Source organism: Lotus japonicus, chromosome 5 (assembly GCF_012489685.1).
Source record: "Lotus japonicus ecotype B-129 chromosome 5, LjGifu_v1.2".
Classification (NCBI taxonomy): domain Eukaryota; kingdom Viridiplantae; phylum Streptophyta; class Magnoliopsida; order Fabales; family Fabaceae; genus Lotus; species Lotus japonicus.
The window spans coordinates 61995482-62019735 of record NC_080045.1 but is presented as its reverse complement, the minus strand read 5'-3'; positions in this window follow the sequence as shown (position 1 = coordinate 62019735).

Sequence of the window (24254 nt, the reverse complement as noted above, 5' to 3'; positions counted from 1 at the left end):
TAGAAGTAGTTGGGGTGGCTCCCCGTTTTCGACTCTGAAACAAAAGCAAATGATCACAAAGATATACACGTCGAGTAAAAGTCAGAGTTTCACAAGGTTCAGTATTACCTTAGGAATCTTGAGCTTATCAGCCAAGGCAACATCATCATCATCATCATCCTCCACTTCGACAATCGCAGAGGCCACCCGAGGAGAAGCCTGAGGGGTCGGTCGAGGAATTGGTTCAGCTACAAAAAGAAAACAAAGGAGGATTAAGCCATAAATATCGCAAAGATGCCAGGTCGAAATGATTACCTTGACCAATAAGCGATTTTATCGATATGTGGTTGAAGATTTCAACCGGCACATGGAGAGGATAATTCCATAGGTAACGCTTGGTCCAGGTCACCCGCTTCCGAGGGGGCAGTGCACTGTGGTAAAAGTTTTTGATACTTAAATGATCAACCCACTTAGGAAGCACTACCGGAAAAGCCAAAGCATACTTACAAGTAGGCAGTGGTGGGAACCTAAAGCCAGTTTTTCGAATAATAAAAGAAAGACCGTCCTCATCAGAAGGAAGGCTCAATCGGATTTTCTTGGCTTTAGCTTCCCACATTCGCCTGAGAACTTGAGCTGCTTTGGCAACCGTTTCCTGAAGTCGAGGACCCGGAAAGTACACTACACCGAAGAATTGTTGAAAAGCGTTGATCTCAGATGTATGCATACCTTTGGTTTTCTTTGGGGCCTGCCTCTGCAAAAGAAAACGTTTGTTATGCGCTGGAAGCAATCCTCAATTGGCGTCGAAATATCATGCCAATAAGCAGACCACCACGCCTTAAACGCCTGGGTGACGTAAAAGGATGGAGTGAAACTGAAAGGACTAAGACCAAGTAGCTCCTCATTGTTATAGTAACCAATGGTAGTGTCGAAAACACTACGTTTGGTGATGGTACCAGGATAGAGGATGAGGGATTTGTCGAACAAGGTATTGGGCAAATCTTGACTCAGCCCAAACTGTCGAGACACAAGCTGAGGATTGTAACCGCAAAGAGTAAAATCATTACTGGCGAAGTTGATGGTTAACACCCTGGGAGACAATATAGTCTGCCAAAGCTCGACTTGGTGTTGAAAAGGTTCTCCGAACCGGGAAGATTAGGATATGAATTCCTTAGCCACCGAGGGCCGTAAGAGGGTTTGTGATACGGTGCAAAGCTCGAGCGGAAACGTTTCAGCTCGAAAAACATGGTGAAATACTTCTTAAAGTCAAACTCGAACGTGGAGGCATCATAAGGAGGGGTGAGAGCTTCAAGCCTGAAAGCGTCGATCCTTGTGTTAGACACCACAGGAGGAGAGTTCTTGGCTGGAAGAGATGGTTCGAAAACCGCATTCATCCAAAGCTAAAGAAGCCAGAAAGGACCAGCTGCATTCAAAGACGCCACCTTAGGATCTCGAATATCGGCGATTGCTTCATTGATCATTTGGTAGAGATTACCGAGCACGAGCCTAGCCATGGCGATAATTCGACCCTCGTGCAACAGATTGGCTAAAGGAAGGAGTTTAGCCGGAATCCTCAAAGATTTGGTGCAGAACACATAGGCAGAAAGCCAATACAGTAGAAACGCGACATGCTCAGCATCGGAGACTTCACCATTCTCGACATAATGATCTTTAATAAACTTACTGAAAGCAATGTTATCTGTCGGAATGGCGATAGGATCAGTGGGAGCAGCAGAAGAATGATAATCGTCACCCACCACCCAAAGGCCAGTGATGGCAGCAATATCGAGAAGAGTAGGAGAAAGCATCCCAAAGGGGACATGAAAGCTATTGGTGGACCGCTCCCAAAAGAAAAGAGAACTCAGAAGCATGGCAGGGTTGTAAGTAATCGGCGACCTCGACAACTGAATGAGGTCGAAAATGCCAGTCACTTTCCAATTCCCAGACTTACTGGCCTCCACCCTGTTGAGCCATCTCAGATAGGCTCCTTCACCAGCATATGGGTTAGGAGGCGCAGACCTGAAAGCCCTTTTGGGATCTTTCAGAAAAGGGAAGCGGTAAGAAGGTTGGAATGCAAGAATGAGCTCATCCCCACGAATGCTGGGGTGAAAATGCTCGTAGTCCTCAGGGAGACTGTTAGGCCTGCCCTTCTTCGCCTTCTTCAAAGGGCCCAAAATGGCACGTAAATTGCCATTCACAGAAATAGGAATAAATACCTGGGATTTCCAGATAGCCCGTTTCTCCACGTCATACGGCGGATCTGGAATGGGAGTGCGCTTGGCTTCATTCATCTCACAAGCAGCAGCCAAAGGGATGACATTGTCAGAACCATAACCAGAAGCCATGGAAATGTTCAGAGAATACACCGGGAAAACAGAAACTAAACGATGGAAGGCGGTCACAAGCAAAATCAGGCAAAAGTTTGAGTGTTCGAAAGCTTGAGGATTTGAAAGCGTGAGTGATTGAAAGAACAGTAAAGCTTGAAGAAGGCCAACAATGGCGTATTTATAGGCAAGCGAATAGTCGGACGTGAAGCTGCATTACAGGGTGATGCATAAAAATTTTGAAATCCAACGGTTATTTTATTATATAACCGCAAACCCTAATGAAAAGGCTAGGAAAAGGCCATGATTACTCTAAAGTAGAGACGGCACACGGCAGACGAGGTCAGACGTCAAAGCCTCTGATTGGAGCAAAAGTCAAACGATTGGATCTCTGATGGGACTTGAAATCAGAAAAGGAAAAGTCGCGAACAGCCGTCAAGCTCCGTCGAAATGCACGGGCGAAAAATGCTTGATCTCTCCAAGGACTGGTAGTCGAGAATCAACATTTTTGGGGGGCATCTGTTGGCCCAATATTTTGGCCCAAGAAAGAAAAACGCATTCAGCCCAAAACTCTCGAGGAAGTCGAATTCTGACTAAAGAAAGGAAGAGGAAGTTGCACCAAGTTAATGGGGCGGCAAAACTCGACAACAACAATTACTGCTAAACACAGGCACATGTAACACGTGCCACATTGACCAAGTCAAATTCCCCCCACGATGGTCGAAAACATGGCCAGGAAACGGTTGGAGCAGTTGAAGCACACGATCTCCACCACCATGCGCAGAACTTCCGGAGCAAGCATCAGATCGTGGGAGAAACCAGACCCACTAACCTATCCACTGAAAAAAAAAACCGTCAAGGACACGCAGAGCACGAAACTCTATAAATAGGAGAATCCAATTCAGAAAGGGGGTTGGCAACTGAAAGTCTGAAAAATTCACCAGAAAGCTCTAATGTCTGCATCAATGAGACTCAAGGAGCAAAACGTGATGATGGAGGAGTACGTTGCAGAACCAACACTTTAGTTTCCCTGCATTTCAGCTTGTTTATTTCCAGTTCTTTTGTGTAGTTTGTTTGTCGAAATCTGCAGTTCATGTAGTTTTCATGTTATTTTAGTTTGTTTGACTGTTTTGTAATCGACTCGTATTCAATAAAATCCAGTTTCATCTGAGCTGCTTGTTATTTTCGAAAACACATTCATGTACACACAACACTTTGGCAAAGCGTTTTCTCAAAAGGACCCTGAAATCTAAACTTCCTTTAGTCGAACTAAGAGGATATTTGTTTACCAAAAATCCGTGTAAACAACTATATAATTGTGCGTGTTGTTCTCTTTCAACAATCCATGCACAAACAAATGAAGCGTTGACGAGTGTATATGGGTGTATACATAAGAAGGTATTTTGGGTTACATTCAATTTTAATCAGAGAGAAGAACTAAGACATCTAATTATTGATATAATAAAAAATTACATGAGATATAAAAATAATGAGGTGAATAATTTTTCTTTTTTCCATGAGTATACTTTACATCAGCACAATATCCGTTTCCATCCTTACATCAATCAAGTAGTTGTAGGTTTTGGCCTTTGTTTCCCCCCATCCATCCTGTTTTCCTCATCTCTCTCCCGTCTCCATCATTTGGGCACTTGAGAAATGTTATTTGTGTGATCAAAGTAGAACATAGACGCAATCTGATTTTACAATCAATTCGAAATTAGTGGTTCCACGTATTTTGTGGTTGCAAAGATTACAACTTAATTTGGATCAGGTACAGATGCTTAATTAGCTAGCGAGTTGTTAAGCCAAAATTACAAGCATTACAATTATCGACACCATGGTACAAAAAGTGGTTTCTCGACAGAAGGGGTTGGGCGAAGTGGTTTCCCGAGTTCTTTAACCAAAAATGCATTTACCTGGTTCACCACCCTCGCTCCTAGGTCAGTCCATACATGGGCCCAGTTGGAAAGAATTTTCCATGAACAGTTCTTTAGGGGAGAGTGCAAAGTAAGTTTGAAGGACCTGGCTAGTGTTAAAAGAAAGCCAGCGGAGTCTATTGATGATTACCTAAACAGGTTTAGGATGCTTAAATCCCGATGTTTCACCCATGTCCCTGAACACGAGCTAGTTGTCTTAGCCGCTGGTGGTCTAGAATATTCCATTAGAAAGAAAATCGACACTCATTATATTCGAGATATGTCTTTACTCGCAGATAGAGTGAGGCACATCGAATTGCTAAAGGCCGAAAAGTCAGAGGAAAGGGCCAAGACTACCAAGTGGCCAAAGAAGGAGAAGGTAGCGTACATAGACGCGGATTCAGTAGGTCAGAGTCCATGTGTCTATCGAGAAGTCCCGGCGGACGTCGATTTGAATGACGTCAATCTGGCTGAACTTCAGCCAGGGGATCCTTATGTTTGTAAAGCATTCAAACCACGTGAAAACAAACTTGGGGAGGAAAACCCCAAGAACACGATTCCTGCTGTGAAAACTTATACTTTTGATGTGGCCAAATGCGATGCAATCTATGATATACTTGTGTCTGATGGTTTGCTTGTGGTCCCTAAAGACCAAAAACTTCCTTCTCCTGAACAAAGGAAAGGGAAGAAATATTGCAAATATCACAACTTTTTTGGTCATTGGACCTCACAATGTGTTCGTTTCAGGGACCTTGTGCAGGGGGCATTGGACTCAGGAAGGCTCAAGTATGACGAAAAAGCCAAAAGTCAAATGAAGATTGATTCCGACCCACTGCAGGTAGCTGAAGCCAACTACGTGGAACCTTTCTACATTGGCATGGTCGACATTTCCGAGAAGCTGAATCTGGGCCTGACACTCGAGGAGGCAAAGGAGGAAAACACGGCTGTCGAAGAACCAGACGTCGTGAAGGAAGTGAACTTGGAAGAGGTTTACCCCAAGGCTGGAGAAACCCTTGTCGAGTTTCTATCCCGCAGCAAAGATGGCGAGAAAGAAGTTATGCTGTGCCCTCGATGCAGCGCTGTTTTCGACAAATCCGCAGCCAAGGCCTATCAAGATTCAGAAATGAAAAGGCATTATCAGAGAAAGGCTCCTGTATCCAGGAGATTGAAGTACCCTCACGAGGAGTGGGTCGAGAGAGACCAGGAACTCGATGGCCATAAAGGCCAGATAACAAGCAATAAAGACAAAACTTACCTCCCCAATGCTGGATTGCCAAGAAACCAATGGTTCAGGCCAACGCCTCCAAGGCCAAAACCATACCCTAAGTGGCAGAAAATCGACTTAGGCCAGGGATCCTCTTACATCAACAATTCCCGTGTGTCACGAAGCTACTCCTATGGCTCTGGGAACTACTATGCTCCTGAACAAATGACCAGGACTCAGTTCAGGCGTTTTTTGAGGAAAAGGAAAGCTGAGAGGGAAAGAGGTGGCAAGTTCCGTTCACTATGGGACATAAAGCCAGAAGACAACTCTCGCAATGAACCTAGTGTGGCGTCGATCATCAACCAACTGGACCACGCCATCAAACAGGGAACAACCGTACCACCAAATCCAGCTAAGAAAAAAGGGAAGGATGTTGTCGAGGATGAGGATGAAGACATGCTCGAAGATTTCGACGACAGTGATGGAGAAGAGCTTAACATTATCTGCATCGTGTCTATCCTACCTGCAGAATTTGATAGAATTTCAGAGGTCACTGAAAGCGAGGAAGACTACTATGTCGACGACGAACCAGATGACAATCCTTTGTGTTACTATGTGATGCAGAGAGGATCTGTCGAAGATGAAAGAGCTATCTTCCAAAGGCCAACCGAGCAAATGAAGAGCCATTTGAAACCGCTCTTTGTTTGGGCCAGAGTCGAGGAGAAGGGTGTTAACAAAGTCCTTGTCGACGGGGGAGCTGCAATCAACCTCATGCCCGGATTTATGCTCAAAAAGTTAGGTAAAACTGAAGCGGATCTAATTTCACATGACATGGTGCTTTCTGATTATGAAGGAAAGACAGGTTCTTCCCTAGGGGCAATTATGTTGAACATAACCGTAGGAACAGTAGCCCGTTCCACATTGTTCATTGTGGTTCCTTCAAAGGCCAATTACAATTTGCTGCTGGGAAGAGAATGGATTCATGGCGTGGGGGCAGTGCCTTCGACCTTACACCAACGTATATCCATTTGGAAAGCTGATGGAGTTGTCGAAAATGTACAAGCAGATCAAAGCTACTATTTAGCAGAAACAAGCTACGTTGGTAAGAAGAATTTCGAGAAGAGTTTAGCCACAATTGCTCCTTTAGACACAGTGGCTAGCCAATACTTCAACCCCTACTCAGAGTACTCAGTAACGCTGGATCCCATCCGGGGCCTAAACCTCAATGAAGCATACAAACCTGATGCCATGAGTGGATGGCACAGCGATGAAGAAAAGGATGCCACAACTGAGTGGCAAAATGAGGTTAAAGATGATTAACTCGAGCCTAGCTCGACTTTCGGCTTACGCAGCCAAAAAAAGAATAAGGACGGCCTTAGAGGCCGCAAGAATAGCCAAAGAAATGGCTACTGACAAAACCAATGCCTCAATCCTGTCCGTCGAATTAACACCTCAGGAGGAGGCAACAACAAATAAGGATGACACGTGCATAGAAGAAAACGAGCGGAGTGCCGAGGAATGTGGATTCGAGGACCTTTGCAACCTGAGGCTAGATTGCATTTATGATGACGGCCCATTGGGCTTCGAGAAGCCAGTGGTCGATTTCTCCAAGAAAATGGAAGCGCAAGACCCTTTAGAAGAAGTGAACCTGGGTGATGGCTTAGAAAAGAGGCCAACGTACATCAGTGCTCTCATTGACCCGGAGCTAAAAGACAGGATGGTGAAATTACTCAAGGAATTCAAAGACTGTTTTGCTTGGGATTACGATGAAATGCCTGGCCTCAGTCGAGAAGTGGTGGAATTGAAGTTGCCCATCAAAGAGGACAAGAAACCAGTCAAGCAATTGCCCAGGAGGTTCCATCCAGATGTGTTGGTGAAAATCAAGGAAGAAATTGAAAGACTCCTCAGGTGTAAATTTATCAGAACAGCTCGATATGTGGACTGGTTAGCCAACGTGGTTCCAGTAATCAAGAAGAATGGAAAGATGAGAGTTTGCATAGATTTCCGAGATCTTAACGCTGCCACTCCAAAAGACGAGTATCACATGCCTATTGCTGAGATGATGGTGGACTCAGCTGCTGGTCACGAATACTTAAGCTTGTTGGATGGTTACTCAGGCTACAACCAAATCTTCATAGCAGAAGAGGACGTGTCGAAAACAGCTTTTCGATGTCCTGGTGCCTTGGGGACATACGAATGGGTGGTCATGCCATTTGGGTTGAAAAACGCTGGCGCGACCTACCAAAGGGTAATGAATACCATTTTTCATGATTTTATAGAAACCTTCATGCAGGTTTATATTGATGACATCGTGGTGAAATCCCCATCAAGGGATGACCATTTGTTGCATCTAAGGAAATCCTTTGGGAGGATGAGAAAATATGGCTTGAAGATGAATCCCCTTAAATGTGCCTTTGGTGTTATTGCAGGTGATTTTTTGGGTTTTGTGGTGCATAAAAAGGGCATCGAGATCAACAAGAACAAAGCTAAAGCCATTCTCGACACTAGTCCACCAACCAGCAAGAAACAACTGCAATCACTATTGGGAAAGATTAACTTCCTAAGGAGATTCATTGCTAACCTCAGCGAGAAGACTAAGTCATTTTCCCCACTTCTTCGACTTAAAAAGGAAGATGCGTTCCGCTGGGAAGCAGAGCATCAAAAAGCGTTCGATGAACTCAGAGTGTATTTGTCTAGCCCACCTATAATGGCACCACCTATAAGAGGAAAGCCAATGAAGCTGTACATCTCTGCCACGGATGGAACCATCGGAAGCATGTTGGCTCAAGAAGATGAAGATAGCAAAGAAAGAGCCATATTTTACTTAAGCAGGGTGTTAAATGATGCAGAAACTCGATACACCATGATCGAGAAATTGTGTTTATGCTTGTACTTCTCTTGTGTAAAGCTGAAATATTATATAAAGCCAATCGATGTAATGGTTTTTTCTCATTATGATATAATAAAGCACATGTTATCCAAACCTATCTTGCATAGTCGAATTGGTAAATGGGCTTTAGCCCTAACCGAGTATTCACTAACTTATGCCCCACTGAAGGCGGTTAAGGGACAAGCAATTGCTGACTTCCTGGCAGACCATACTTTGCCTCAAGAAATCATAACTTACGTAGGCATCCAACCTTGGAAGCTATTTTTCGACGGTTCTAGCCATAAAAATGGCACTGGGATCGGGATGTTCATCGTATCCCCAAGGGGCATCCCCACGAAATTCAAGTTTAGGATTAAGAGTAACTGCTCAAACAATGAGGCTGAGTATGAGGCATTAACATCAGGCCTCGAGATCCTGATAGCCCTCGGGGCAAAGAATGTCGTCGTAAAAGGGGACTCTGAATTGGTAATAAAGCAACTTACCAAGGAGTACAAGTGCATTAGTGAAAATCTAGCTAGGTATTACACGAAAGCTAGCAATTTGTTGGCCAAGTTCGACGAAGCTAGGCTAGGTCACGTTTCTAGAGTGGACAATCAAGAAGCCAATGAATTGGCACAAATCGCATCAGGATATATGGTCGATAAATGTAGGTTAAAAGAGCTTATCGAGGTCAAAGAAAAACTAAACCCCTCTAACCTCGACATCCTGGTCATTGACAATATGGCACCTAATGATTGGAGAAAGCCAATCGTCGATTACTTGCAAAATCCTGTGGGTACTACAGATAGAAAGACAAAATACAGGGCAATGAGCTATGTCATCATGGGAAACGAGCTATTCAAGAAAAACGTCGACGGAACACTACTGAAGTGTTTAAGTGAAGACGACGCGTTCATAGCGATCTCGGCCGTTCACGACGGGCTATGTGGTGCCCACCAGGCAGGAATCAAGATGAAGTGGATCCTATTTCGACAAGGGATGTATTGGCCTACTATTATGAAAGATTGTATGGAGTATGCCAAGAGGTGCCAAGATTGTCAGAAACACGCGGGGATACAACATGTGCCAGCAAGTGAACTACACTCGATCATTAAGCCTTGGCCATTCAGGGGTTGGGCTTTAGACCTAATTGGCGAAATTTACCCATGTTCTTCTAGGCAGCATAAGTACATCATAGTGGCTATAGATTACTTTACCAAGTGGGTAGAGGCAATTCCTCTACAAAATGTGACCCAGGACACGGTGATCGAGTTCATTCAGAATCACATAGTGTACCGCTTTGGGCTACCTGAGTCACTGACTACAGACCAAGGCACAGTGTTTGTAGGCCAAAAGGTAGCATCATTCGCAGAATCTTGGGGTATAAAACTCCTAACCTCGACCCCCTATTATGCTCAAGCGAATGGTCAAGTCGAAGCGGCCAACAAAACGTTGATCTCTTTGATTAAAAAACATGTTGGTCGAAAACCTAAAAACTGGCATCAAACCTTAGGCCAAGTGCTTTGGGCTTACAGGAATTCACCTAAGGAATCTACCGGAGCAACGCCTTTTCGACTAGCATATGGTCAAGAAGCGGTACTACCAGTAGAAGTATATTTACAGTCATGCAGAATTCAAAGGCAAGAGGAAATTCCAAGTGAAGATTATTGGAGTATGATGCTTGACGAATTAGTCAATCTCGACGAAGAAAGACTATTGGTGTTGGATACCTTAACCAGGCAAAAGGATCGCATTGCTAAAGCTTATAACAAAAAGGTTAGAGCTAAGTCTTTTATACTTGGTGATTACGTATGGAAGGTCGTCTTACCAATTGATAAAAAAGATAAACGTTATGGGAAGTGGGCCCCAAACTGGGAAGACCCTTTTTCAGTCGAGAAAGTACTTTTAAACAACGCTTATTCGATTAAGGAATTAGGAGGTAATCGACAAATGACGATAAATGGCAAATATTTAAAAACGTATAAGCCAACATTGCATGAGATAAACATCGAATAAAGAAGTAAAAGAGGATAAATTGCCAAATGCGAATGTTTTATTGAATAGAATAGAGCATTACAAATATGGCAAAGAAATTTTAAAAAGGAGGGTTGGCCCTACAACTATTGTATCTGGCCCTAAGAGGCTCTATGCGCCTCAAGACATCTTCTTGTTGGGATTCCAGTCGCGATTTCTCCTGTCGAATATCCAGCTCTTCACGGGCAGTAGAAGAAAGCTTGTCCACCAAGGGTTTCAGAGCTCCCACACTCCCCTCGAGGTTCGCCTGGCTAAGAGCAGCCTTCAACTCTTCAAACTCCTCCATCTTCTCATCAATCTGGTGTTCAGCAAAGAACACTCGAGCAGTAAGCTCCCGGTGTTCTTCATATAGAGGTACAGCTTCATGCAGGAGGCTCAAGAACTCCTGAAGAGGAATTCTTACCGAGGCAATAATATTCCTCGAAAGAAGTTGGTTAATGAGCCCCGTAAGCTCTTCAGCCAAAGGGAGGAAAGAGTGCAACTCCCAGAATAAGTCTTGATCAAAAGCCAAGTTCCGGTTCTGGTTGAGAACACGACGGCTAGCCATGGCTGAAAGGATTTATGAAAGCAGGAAAAGAATCCTGAAAAAGAAACAAGGGAGAGTTTGGAGAAGTTACTGAAAAGGAGTAACCAAAAACGCTCTATTTATAGGGTAGCAACCAAGGAATGCATTAATTAGTGGCAATCAGTTGCCAACTCTTCATCTTACGGTTATAGGCCATGCAGATTACCACCACCATCGTGAATAGCTTTGGCTTTTAATGAACAAAGACTTGCATTGAATCAAGAAAACGTGGTATAAGATTGCAATAAATTGGTTCATTCCCCAGAAACAAAGCGACGACTGTGTGAGGGGGTGCAAGGAAGTTTGAGCGATGCAACAATAAATGAATAGCCGTCAAAATAAATGCGTAGTGGAAACTGAAAAGACTTGGCAAATTAAACGTCAAATGATATGGCTTAGGTGCCAAAACCATTGTCGAAATATTACACGCAATTGGCATCGAAAGCCATGGTTAGAATAGTGCCATCATTACATATTAATAAAGAAAAAAGAGTCCTACAGCAGGGTCTTAAAAGAGTTCAAACAATCAGCAAAGGTGGCAATCTTGGCATCGAGACCCTTCTTCACAGCCTGATCAATCTCCAATTCCTTGATAACCTCTTTTGTCGAGATGATCAGAGCCTTGGAGTCTTTAGTAAGCACGTCCAATTGATCCTTCACAGCAGGGCCTTCCTCGACCAAATCAGCTCGCTTTTTCTCCAGTTTGGTAATCTCTCGATGCAGCTCTTCAAGTTTGATGTCGACTTCAGAGATTTCATCTGCGATCAAAACCTTCCTAGCAGTGAACTTCTTGAAGTCCTCTTTCATTGCTGCAACTTGAGCTTTACCAACGGAGACTTTTGCTTCCTTAAAGCTGACAGCTTGACCAACGTCCTTGATTTGATGAAAGGTGGCTGAAGCATCCACTAAAAAAGATTGAAGGTTAGCCAAAGCAGCAGCCTGTTGAGAATCGAGTTTTTGGCCAAGAAGGAAGACAAGCAATTCCTTAGCAGCATGGCTCGCTTGAGGATCAGCTTGGATCTGGTCGAGAAACCCATTGGCGAAGACAATAGCCTTCAGCCGACCCATACTCTCCTCGATCTGCTGAGAATTGGCTACCCCACTTGATTGAGCAGTCTCAGCAGTAGCATCAGCTTGACGGGGTGGAGAGTCCCATTCCAAGGTGCCATCGAGGAAGCTATCCAAAGCTGCCAGCGGGTCCTCCTCAAATAAAGTGTCGAGCTTTTCACTAGACACATGAGATGAAGAGCCACCCTTGTTTTGAGGCGAATGTTGCACAGTGGCAGTCGATTTTGGAGGAGGCATAGGGCTGTCATCCTTGCCTGGAAGAGGCTCTGTTTCGCGGATGGGAGAAGTTACACCCTGAGTCTCCTGCAAGAAAAACCTCTTTAATGCCCTTTCGATAAAGTAAAACGCATATTAGAGGAGTCAATAAAACATGAAAAGTATAAAGATACCTGGCAAGCAGAGTCTTTAGAAGGGCTCGAGTTGGTGGAGCTTCTGGAACGGCGAGGAGACCTATGACGAGATTTGCTCCTGACCTTCCTCCTTCCCTCAGATGTGGAGGTCTTTTTAGCTGAGGATGCGGCCTTGGGAGGTTTCTCGACACCTTCAGTTTTGGATTTTGCAGGAATGGGAGCTGGGGAATTCTCACGGGATGGAGGATTGGAAGTAGAGTGCTCATGAACATCAGTCTAAAGGAAACAAAACAAACAAGAGATGACTCAGATTAGGAAACCACGGGTTAAAAATATCACAAGGTACCCTCGAGAATGGAGAACATACCTGAATGGCGGCGTCGCCACCGCCCTCTTTGTCAGCGACTTCTGTTTGGGCATCAGATGCCAACTTAGAAGCTTCACTAGGGGTGGAAACACCAACCCCCTTGGCCCTCTTCTGACTGGCCGAAGCAACAGGTTTAGGTTTCCGTTTCCGACTCTGTCGAAAAATACGTCAGCCCATAATCCAAGGAAATCGAAAAGGAAAAAGGTAAAAGCATGAGGAAAGTACCTTGAGTTTGTCAGCAAGACTGACATCATCATCCTCATCATCATCATCATCATCCTCGATCACGACTGGCTGGTCCTTGGAGGAATGAGCCACTGGGGAAATAACTTGAGGAGCTGGTCGAATAATGACTTCAGCTGCAAACAAAAGAAAAATTAAGAAGTAAAACAGGAAAACCAAGGCCAAGTCGAAGTATTACCTTGACCAATACGCATGTTCAGCGATATGTGGTTGAAGATTTCGACGGGCACATGATACGGAAAGTTCCATAGGTGGTACTTAGTCCAAGTCACTCGCTTTCGAGGAGGTAGAGCTTGATTGGCCAATACATTTATATTTACATGGTCAACCCATTTAGGCAAGACCGGTGGAAAAGCCAATGCAAACTTACTCGTAGGCAAAGACGGGAACCTAAAGCCAGTTTTTCGAATAACAAAAGATAGACCTTCCTCACCAGGAGGAACCACTAACTTGGATTTCTTGGCTTTGAGTTCCCATTTTTGCCTTAATACTTGAGCTGCTTGCGCAACTGTATCTCGAAGGCGAAGAGTTGGGTAATATACCACACCAAAGAACTCTTGAAAAGATCGAATTTCTGCCAGGTGCATACCTTTGGTCTTCTTCGGATCCTGCTTCTGCAAAAGAAAAGCATCTGTCATGCATTGCAGGCAATCGACGAGGGGCTTCGAAATTTGAGCCCAATACTCAGACCACCAGGCTTTGAAAGCATTAGTGGCATAATATGAAGGAGCGTAAGTGAAGGGGCTCAGGTTGAGGAGCCTTTTGTTATAAAATTGAACAGTCTTGTCGAAAACAGAAGCCCTCTTAATAGTCCCGGGGTACAGGACTAGACTCTTGTCGAATAAAGTGTTGGGTAGAACTTGGCTAAGCCCAAACTGTCGAGAAACCAACTGAGGGTTGTAGCCACATAGAGTGTAGTCACTGCTAGCAAAGCCCACAGTTAAAACCCTAGGAGATAAGAGGGTCCTCCAAAGTGTGATGTGGTGCTCCTTGGGCAACGCAGAATCAGAGGCATTAGGATAAGAATTCCTCAGCCAGAAAGGGCCACGAATAGCCTTGCTGTAAGGAGAGAAACTGGAACGGTAGTGTTTCAGCTCGAGAAACATGGTAAAGTACTTCCTGAAGTCCGCTTCGAAACTCGACGCATCATAAGCAGGGGTCAGGGTCTCAAGCCTATGGGCATCAATCCTGGTGTTAAAAACAGTTAGAGGATTATCTTGTACCGGCAGAAGAGATTCGAAGACCGCATTCAACCAAAGTTGAAACAGCCAAAGTGGCCCAGCCGCATTCAGAGAGACGGTCTTAGTGTTCCGGATATCCTCGACAGCTTCATTCAGCATTTGATACAGGTTGCCAAGGACGAGCCTAGCCATAGCAAGTTGTCGACCCTCATGAAGCAGATTGGCTAAAGGCAAAAGCTTGGCAGGTATGCGCAAAGATTTGGTGCAAAAGACATAAGCAGACAGTCAATACAGCAAGAAAGCGACATGCTCAGCATCAGACACCTCACCACTCTCGACATAATGGTCCTTAATGAATCGACTAAAAGAAACGTTGTCAGTAGGGATCGAGATGGGTTTAACAGGAGCAGGTGCAGAGTGATAATCATCACCAATGGGCCACAATCCGGTGACAGCAGCAACATCCAAGAGGGTGGGGGTGATCATACCAAAGGGAACATGAAGGCAATTAGTGGACCTCTCCCAGAAATAAAGTGCACTCAATAGCATAGCAGGGTTATACGAGATTGGAGATCTCGACAACTGAATCAAGTCGAAAATCCCTACATCCTTCCAGTGTTGTCTCTTATCTCCCTCAACCCTATCTAACCATTTCGGGTAGGCCTTGTCGTTAGCAGAAGGGTTAGGAGGGGCTGAACGAAAGGCTCGTTTTGGGTCAGAAAGAAATGGCATACGGTAAGAGGGTTGAAATGCCAAAATGAGCTCCTCTCCCCTAACGCTAGGGTGAAATGATTCATGTTCTTCAGGGAGACTATTGGGCCTATCATGCTTCACTACTTTCAAAGGGCCCAAAATGGCGCGTAAAGTACCATTAACAGAGAAAGGAATGAGTACCTGGGATTTCCAGATAGCTCTCTTCTCTGCTTCGTTGGGAGGTTCTGGGATCGGCACGCGCTTGGACTCATCCAGCTTAAGCTCGGTGGCCAACGGAATGGTTTGCTCAGGATTGGAAGCCATTGAAAGACGCGGCAAGTATTTCAGAGAAGACGGAAGAAGATGAAGTGATGAAGTCTGGAAGAAGAAGTTGCAGGTTGGATGAAAGAGTAAAGCTTGAACAAGGAATACCAAGAGGGTATTTATAAACGGAAGGGAAAACGGAACCCAAGCCGCATTGAGCAGCAATTTATAAAAATTTTGGGTTCCAAGCGATTATTTTATTAGTTAATTCATGTCACCTCTCAGCTTTTTGGCATAGGTGAAATCATGGCCCTAAAAAGGCTATAACTGTCAGCTAGTGGAGAAGTCATCAGACGTTATGGCTGCCGATTGGACTTGAAGATCGAATGGTCGAGAGCACAAAGCATTTGAATCGTTGGAATCGAACGGCTGCGATAAGAAAAAATGCTTGGTGTCTTTGAGCTAAAGCAGTCGACAACCAACATTTTTGGGGGGCAACTGTTAAGCCAAAATTACAAGCATTACAATTATCGACACCATGGTGCAAAAAGTGGTTTCTCGACAGAAGGGGTTGGGCGAAGCCGGCAACTCAGCACACGATGTCCCTCAAAGACAAGTTAGTAAAAGCCATAACTCGACACACTCAGAAGATGAAGAAATCTCGATCATCTTAATGGAAGAGGCAGTTACCGAATAACAAGCGATTACACGCACGTGCGTACACCCACGATGCCACGAATAGCAACGGTTGCTCGCGACTCAGAACCATCCACGTGGCAATAGAGTCACGTGTGCGAAGACCATCGGCTAAACGTGGGATATGGCGCCAAAATTCAAAACCCACGAAGCCATCGTGCAACCGAGGAAAACCGCCAAGAACATGGGCAGAAAGAACAATATAAATAGAGGAAGCAGCAGCAGAAGAGGGGGTTCCCAACTAAAAAACTCTGAAAATTCACCAAAAGCTCTAAACGTCCGCATCAATGAGACTTCGAGAGCAGAACGTGATGATGGAGGAGTATGTTGCAGAACCAACGCTTTAATTTCCTTACATTTCAGTTTGTTAATTCCCAGTTCTTATGTGTAGCTTGTTTTGTCGAAATTTGCTTTCATGTTATTTTGGTTTGCTTGACTATTTTGTAATCGACTCATATTCAATAAAATCCAGTTTCGTTTGAAGTTGTTTATTGTTGTCGAGAACACATCCGTCCACACACTACACTTTGGCAAAACGTTTTCTCAAAAGGACCCTGAAATCTAAACTTCCTTTAGTCGAACTAAGAGGATATTTGTTTACCAAAAATCCGTGTAAACACGAGTTTCTGTTTGTTTGCAATATGAAGAACGAGGAACAAGTGTCTCCATAAACTTCTCCAACTTTAAGGTCCCACGTAACTGCAATGAATGAGATTAATGATATGGAGCCAGCAATGGATACATGCCAATCTTTTCTCTTAGAAAGTCAAATCTACTTTCAATCAGTGCCTTGCTAAATATATATCAGCAAGTTAGATCATCAATATGCACATGTCATGAAACTCGAAAATTTTAATTTATTTTCAATTTCGTCACTCATTTCGGGGCCAACACTTTTTAAACTCAAAAAATTCGACCAAATAATATTGAAAATTTACATTAACACCCAAAAGTTTGCACAACGTTTATCGTGAGAAATTTGAAATATTTCCTCCCTTCATCATGCCATGAAGCTTGAAAATTTTAATATTTTTTGAATTTCGTCACACATGCTTAACACTTTTAAATTAAACTCAAGAATTTCTACCAAAAAAAAAAATGAAAATTTTCATTGAAACTAAAAAATTTGTACAACGTTTATCCTAAGAAAGTTTGGTTAAAACCTCCCATCAACCTACCATGAAACTCAAAAATTTTAGTTTTTTTTTTCATTTCGTGGGCTAACACATTTAAAACTCAAGAATTTCGACCAAAAACTGAAAATTTCCATCAACACACATAAATTTGCACAATATTCATCCTAAGAAAGTTTAGTTAAAACCTCCATTAATCGGACCATGAAACTCAAAGATTAAAAAATTTTATTTTATTTTGTCACTCATTTCGTGAGCTAAACTCATGAACTTTAACTAAAAATTGAAAATTTTCATCAACAACAAAAAAATTGCACAATATTCAGCCTGACAAAGTTTAAAAAAATACTTCCTTTGTCATGCCATGAAACTCAAAAAATTTAATTTTTTTTGGATTTTGTCACTCATTTTGTGGACAACACCTTTAAATAAGAATTTCGACTAAAAATTGAAAATTTCTATCAACACCCAAAATTTTGCTCAATATTCTTCCTGGGAATTTTTTTTGATAGCTCCCTTCATCGTACTATAAAACTCAAAGATTTTAATTCTGTTTGGATTTTGTCACTCATTTCGTGGGCTAACAACTTTAAAACTCAAGAATTTCGAACAAAAATTGAAAATTTCTATCAACACCCAAAATTTTGCACAACAGTCATCCTGAGAAAGTTTTTTTTTTACATCAAAAAAATAAATTGCACCCGTCAAGAATCGATCCATGGACCTCCAACTCATATGTCCCCCAGCTCGTAACACTTGAGCTATTCTACGGGGACCCTGAGAAAGTTATTCAATCACAAAGGTTTTTCTCCCAATAATTTGATATACAAAATTCAAAATAATTAAATCCCATTTTTAATTTAAATTCAAATATTTTTCGGTTAAGAATATGAGGCATAAAAAGAAAAATAGGATTAAGAAAAAACAGATTTGTATGTGAAAAGTTTTTTTTTTTAAAAGGCGGGAGAGATGTGATTGAATTTCTAATTATAATCCGCTAAGTGTGTGCTTGGATCATCGTTAGCATAATTAGATCTGACCAGAATTGAATCTGGTGAAAATTGGATCTGGTAAACGTGAGTTTGAGTGACGTGATTTATGTTTGGATACATTAAAGTGGAATTGATTTCCGTAGCAAATTTTTGTTTGGATATGTTTGTTTAGAATTGATTTTGATTTTGTAATGAACAAAATGGGTATGAATGTTTTAATCATTATAATAAAATTATTTTTGAGTGTGTAAGGACTAAAATGAGTTATTAATATCAATGTTTGCAGAGTCAGACCGATCTGTGAACCGGTCGACGTAGCAGTTTAAGGTTTAATGGTTAGACTAGGGTTGAACCGTTTCTAATTAAATAATATTTTTTAAATAAATATTGTATAATATATTAAGTAAATAACTAGTTTGATTTCAATATGGAAAAGAAGTTTTTTTTGAACTAATATGAAAAAGAAGTTGCAGGGTTTTTTACGGGCTTGTGTAATAATGTCTTTGGAAAATACTAGTGTGATAACCCGTGCGTTGCACGGAATTTTATGTTATATTTTTTTAATAAGTAAATTAGTTTTGATATATATAATTTAAATTATAAATAAGTCAATCGTGTATAAGTCAACCGTATAATAATATATGAAGAGAAAAATGAAATAAATAAATGAAATTATGTTATATATATCAAACAATTTCAAAAAATTTCTTAAACACTACATTTACAGTACTGGTCTATTGTTTTCCCGAATCATCCAGTTAGGGATGAAAATTTTCACCTGCATGTGGGATCCCTGTGGGCTGTGGGGATTACCCCATTTGGGGACCCGATCTTGGGAAATTTTTTCCCGTGAAGGTGGGGGGTGGGGACTAAATCCACCCGAGACGAATTTGGGGATGAGGGTGGGGATCAACCACACCGCCCCACAGGATCCCCGCCCCATGTGCATAGGTAAAAATTCAATAATACCCTTAATAATAAAGTCAAGTAGCTAATAAAAAAATATAAAGGATCATAAACGTAGCCGATTAGGTACTTCAAAATTTCAGTTTGAACAACATATTTTTAATGAAGATAAAGATGTTGAGGTAAAGAATATGTGGTTTATATATTTAAACATTTGTGGTCCAAGTATAAATTTATGTATTTTTTATTTTATTTTTAATGATATATTAGTGATCCCAATGGGGATCTGTGGGACCTGTGGGGAGGTGGGGATGAGGTGAAAATCCACCCCGCTACGGGATAGGGAGTGGGGATGGGGAGAGAGAAGGGATGCGGTGATGGGGAGTGGGGAGACCCTCCCCGTCCCCACCCGCGCGGGTGCCATCTCTGCATCCAGTATACAAAGTTTAAGACTCTTTCTTGAACGTATTGTAGAGAGAGGTACATATAACTGACATGAGTGAAGACAAACCTCAGAAGAAAGAGTCCAACCTGAGATAGTGTTTGTCCTTGCTTTTGTTTATGGTCATCGCGAAGCATACTGCAATTGGAAACTGTCTTCTTCTGAATTTAATTGGAAATTTGGAATTAGAATGGACTTGATTCCTTCTTGAAATGTGTACTTTGTCATTAGCATGTGTTCCCGTGATAACAACTGCACCAATAGCACGTTCACCAAGTTCATCCACAATTAACCTGGTTCCATTTCGTAAATCTGCTACTTGGTCTATATTTCTCAAAAGTTTGATTGAAGTACCTACTTTCAATAATAGTTTGTGGTTAGTGATTCCTAAGCTTTTAGTATCGTTCAAAAATTCTATTGTAAACCACTCACCCCCAATTTCAAAATCCTCATCAGATCGTAAGGCAGTGTCGGAGCTCAGATATTCATGTTATGGTGCAGCTACCATGCCAAGCACGTAAGTAATTATCATTTCAACAGCCTCTAGTGTAGGGGCCAATATTGCCCTATCTTGAAAGAATTGAGGGTCTTTCATTTTGTGTGGAAGGTTAGGATATGTATATTTAATCAATTCCTGTATATTTAATCAATTCCATTAATGGGTCGGGACTAATTGAGATGAGCAGATCTGGCGAGATTTGAACATCATACTTTCATGCTCAGGAATCAGGATGATCATCATTTTCAATATTAAGAATTCAATCTGCAAACTCTTTGCTTTCTTTTGCTTCATCAGCCGTCTTAGCTTCTCTTAGACGCATGTTCTTAGACAATTTTCTAACTTTAAAATGCTTCCACAATGATGAAGAGTTTACATTAGCTTCCACAACTTCCTGTTTGCTTCATCTAGTTATTACAGGTACTTTTGAACGAAAATTAATTTTTTAAAAAATTGTAATCGCCATTCAATGCGTAAAATAGTAAAAAACTGTTAAATACATTTATGTATTAAATGTATTAATTTAATTTGAAATTTAAATAAAATATTTTTTAGTTTATTGATTTAATGACTCATCAATTTGGATCAATGAAAAGTCATCAATATGGACCAATCAGAATAAGACATTTGGAATATCATTGTAACAACCAATAGAATAAAAACATGTGGAATTTAAGTTACAATGTGGCCCATTTTGGTTTTTTTTTTTTTAGATAAGCGTGACCCATTTTGGTAGATGAGCTTTATATCTTATTAAGATTTAGATTAAGATGAAACATAGTTAAGAGGTAGTAGAAATAGCCTTTGATAAATTAATATTAATTTTAAAATTGTTAGAAATTTCATCAGCTATTAAGACATCATGAAAACCCTAAATCTCATTAGCCCTAAACATCATGAAATAAAAAAGAATGAAATTCATACATGAGAATGGAAGCTGTTCATACTGCTCATAATCAAAACTTGAAGAAGACAAAATGGGATCAATTAGGGCTCCTTCAAAACCACATACATCAAAACATGGAGAATTTCATTTTTTTTAAATGAAATATTTCCATTCATTGAGATAAAAGAAAATATTGAAGTAGCAGCAATGTATAGAGCCAACGCAAATTTATATTCATTATTATCTAGAGATTGACTACCACCATCTTCATAAGAGGACCTTCCTTCATTCCTATCATCGTTGGGAGACTTCCCTCCATCATGCCTCTCATTCCACCTTGCCCAAATCCATCTCGAAATAATGATCCCTCCCAATGCATTTCATATGATAAAAAATGAGATAGTCACTGATATGATATAATTGGGTAGAGATTTGAAAACTGGTGGAATATCTCAAGTGAAAACCCGTATGCCATAAACAAATACAAAATACATAAGACCATTTCATAAAAAAATGTAGGTAAAGAATAAACCTTGCCCATATGATGTAGAACAACAAATTTCTGCATCTCCATGATCAAAACAAATACAATGAAGGGAAAAGAATGTACGGCCAAAGGTATTTTGTTGGTGGTTGAATTGTTATGAGCATGTGAATTTATATAGCATTGATTATATGAGAAAGTCGGGATTATATGGAAAAAAAAATGAATTTTTTCAAAAAACAAAACATTGATTTCGTAACATATATTCCTAATTTAACAATGTTTGATATTCTTGTTTTTGACTTTTAGTTATATCACCAGTTTTGTTCAAAAAAAAAAAGTAATACCGGTTAAAATCAAAACGCGTGGAAAAAAAAATAAAACAGTAACAGGTTGGTATATTTACAATTTTATTTTCTGTTATTCATGTGCCATAATGACTTTGTATATTCATAATTAGAAATGATTCAAATTTTAAATTTCAAACATTGTTGATTGAATGATTAAAATTTCTAATTAATAAAAGTAGTTTAATACCGGTTTGACCAAATAATGAAATCATAAAGCATGTAAAAAAAGAAAATAGTCTAAAAACTTAATATAATACCCAATTTAGATATTCCTACTGTATATTTTTCGCTTGGCATATTCATCATTACATATTCATACGGTTATTTAATTTTTTGTAAAAAAATCCCATACGTTTATTATATTGATTTATTTATTGATTTTATTGATTCATTAATTTGGACAATGAAAACTAATCAATGTTGACCAATCAGAATAGGACATTTGGAAATTCAATAGTAACAACCAATATAATGAAAACATGTGGAAATTAAGTATCAATGTGGCCCATTTTGGTAGATGAGCTTTATAGATTACTAGTGCTATAACCCGTGCGTTGCACGGAGTTTTATGTTATATTTTTTAATAAATAAATTAATTTTATGTTATATTTTTTTAATAAATAAATTAGTTTTCGTATATATAATTTAAATTATAAATAAGTTAATCGTGTATAAGTCAACCATATGATAATATATGAAGAGAAAAATGAAATAAATAAATGAAATTATGTTGTATATATCAAATAATTTCAAAAAAATTCTTAAACACTACATTTACAGTACTGGTCTATTGTTTGCTCGAATCATCCAGTAGTGGGGATCACCCTCCCCGCCCCGCGGGATCCCCGCTCCATGTGCATAGGTAAAATTTCAATAATACTCTTAATAATAAAGTCAAGTAGCTAATAAAAAATATAAAGGATCGTAAACGTGACCAATTAGGTACTTCAAAATTTCAGTTTGAACAACATATTTTTAGTGAAGATAAAGATGTTATTGAGGTAATAAAATATGTGGTTTATATATTTAAACTTTTGAGGTCCAGGTATAAATTTATGTATTTTTTTAATTTTTTTTAATGATATATTAGTGATCCCAATGGGGATCTGTGGGACCTGTGGGGAGGTGGGGATGCGGTGAAAATTCACCCCGCTACGGGATAGGGAGTGGGGATGGGGACAGAGAAGGGATGCAGGGATGGGGAGTGGGGAGGCCCTCCCCGTCCCCACCCAGCGCGAGTGCCATCTCTGCATCCAGTATACAAAGTTTAAGACTCTTTCTTGAACGTATTGTAGAGAGAGGTACATATAACTGACCATGAGTGGAGACAGACCTCAGAAGGAAGAGTTCAACCTGAGATAGTGTTTGTCCTTGCATTTGTTTATAGTCATCGTGAAGCATACAACAATCGGAAATTGTCTTCTTCTGAATTTAATTGGAAATTTGGAATTAGAATTGACTTGGTTCCTTCTTGAAATGTGCACTTTGTCATTAGCATGTGTTCAAGTGATAACAGTAGCACCAATAGCACGTTCACCAAGTTCATCCACAATTAACCTGGTTCCATTGCATAAACCTGCTGCTTGGTCTATATTTCTCAAAAGCATGATTGGAGGACCTACTTTCAATAATAGTTTGTGGTTAGTGATTCCTAAGCTTTTAACGTCGTTCAAAAATTCTATTGTATACCACTCACCCTCAATTTCAGAATCCTCATTAAATCGCAAGGCAAAGTCGGAGCTCAGATATTCATGTTATGGTGCAGCTACCATGCCAAGCATGTAAGTGTTTATCATTTCAACAGCCTCCAGTGTATGGGCAAAACTTACATACAGTTGCTTAGGTCCAGTTTTTATTGTTTTTCAATCAAAATTTGACATTTGGATTTCCTTTTTCCACTTTGGATTTATTTTTCCACTTCAGATTTAATAAAATCCCATCCACCTTGAACCCTAAATCTGAATAGCAACTATCGAAATGCTCTATCTTCAATTTCAACAACAGCAAAACATTTGAAATGCTCCATCTCAATCACCGATAGAATACATGAAAAGTTTAATTCCCTTTACAAATTGGGCAATGAAGATGATAAAGACAGCAAAACACTGTTGTAAAAGACAACAATCGCGACCACATGTGCACTTCCCTGGAACCACCGCGTTCGACTTCGACGGCGACGATAGGTACCGAGATCTATGGCTTTCGTTGCAATCCTTTCAGGCGCCATGATGTCCAACCACCACCAGGCTCAAGGCCACTGTATAGAGGTCCACATGGTCGGAACCACCACTTTCACCTATTCGATGGCGGCGGCAGGCAATAAGATCTGCGTCTTTTCTTTCAGTCCTTTCAGGCCCCCATGGTGTTCAGCCACCACCACCCCTAGGCTCAGAGCCATCGCGAGCCATGCAATTCGCCGGAATGACCGCATTCGACTTCGAAGGCAGTTCCTCCGGTGGGTGGCCTGAGCAGCAGCATCCACATAGATTGTTGGTCACTTGGTCGGACATGGAAAACATACAGAGGTTGTTGTCAGGAGGTCATCACGTTTGCAAAGAAATGGGTGGAGTTTTGTTAAAATCTGATGTGGAAAAAGAAATCCAAAGTGGAAAAAAGAAATCCAAATGTCAAATTTTGATTGATAAACAATAAAAACTGGACCTAAGCAACTGTATGTAAGTTTTCCCCTTTTTTTTAGGATTTCTTTACTGCAAGCCACATTTCGACCTGCTCAAAAGAATTGGCCTTAACAAAGGCTTTGAAGGTAACTAAAGGACTGAAGAAATTCTATTTAATTAGAAAAGTTATATGC